Consider the following 1,393-nt stretch of genomic DNA (forward strand, 5'->3'; position numbering starts at 1 on the left):
TCAGGTCCATAGAGAACAAGATTTTATTCATTGTGGCTCTTCTCAGAAGTCAGGGAAAGAAGCTAGCTAGCAGTTCTCAAAACAAAGTGCCTAGTTTCTGGCGTTGGGACATTCACAACTTGTTATCATTGCCTAAGGGTGCCCAATGTATAAATACATATTGCATTTGCTTTTGAAATACCTACCATATTAAAAAATTATAAAATAACATGAAACTCTGATACAAAGCCCATGGCATACGGATTAATTAAGTTCTTCCTTCATCTCTTGAGTTGTGTGTTGACCCATGGAAGCAGTGTACACAAGACGGCATCCATCACAACTCACACAGCTGCCAGCTCACTCTCTACTGCTTTGTATAAATACTGTCATCACTTCCCATTCTGAGGAAGGAAGACCTAGGCATCCAGTACACGCTCGGAAGGCGTGGGAGAAGTGGGCACTGTGCGCTGACAGCTGCGAGTGTCTGGGTATCTTGGACACAATACTGGGCCCACCAAATAGAACTTTGACCAACTTGAAGGCAAGGTAAGAACTCAAACACTAAATTGATCCTTCTTTTATAAGATTTTTTATAACCGGTGATGACTTTGGCATTTCGTAGACAGTATAGGAAAAGTCTTTCCCTGCACCCCAAGGAAACGGCAGCACGTGGATCAGGGTGTGAAGAGTTAGGGACAGAAACACGTACACCAAGGAAGGACATTTTTTCTCTGGTACTTACACCAGTGAGTGAGCTTTTGATGTCCTTCTTTCCAATATTGTAAAGACCTGTTTATTCCAATCACCAAGTCGTCTGCCTAGGTTAGGGACTTTTTATTTTTTAACTTTCTCTTGAGATTCAGGTGAAGCTTCCCAGAGCACATCATCAATTTTTCGTTCAACAAATTTTAAACGTTTTGTTCCAATGCATCTATTTCAATCTCCTCAATGTACCCGCACCTGTCCCTCTGTCTCCCAGTGTCTCCGGTTTCTACGGAGGTTGAATAATTAATTTATTTACAAATGTCTCTGGGCACTCAAGAGAATGGGCGATGTGGTACCCAAACTGAGATCAGCTTCTCATGTGATAGCTTTGCAGCTCTATTTTCTATGTTAGAGCCAAACGAGGCTCTCTACCCAATCGAGACAATTGAGGGCTCATTCTGAGTTTGATTATCTGGTGGCATGACCCCGGCTGGGCTAGGCCATCTCTCAGTCGCCCCATTTGTAGAATGAAATGTGAGACCTGGCGTTAGTCTTCCCACATCTATGCCTCGTCGTTGAGTGAAGTCCACATTCTTCTGAGGAGGAGGAAAATGACATTTATTGAGTACATTTTCTATCTGTGGATTTATATTACCTGTCACATTGAATGTTTACAACAAACATGTCAAGTGCTTATTATTATCCC

This window comes from Echinops telfairi, unplaced genomic scaffold (assembly GCF_000313985.2).
Source record: "Echinops telfairi isolate 266 unplaced genomic scaffold, ASM31398v2 ScPeMD7_7400;HRSCAF=8409, whole genome shotgun sequence".
NCBI lineage: Eukaryota > Metazoa > Chordata > Mammalia > Afrosoricida > Tenrecidae > Echinops > Echinops telfairi.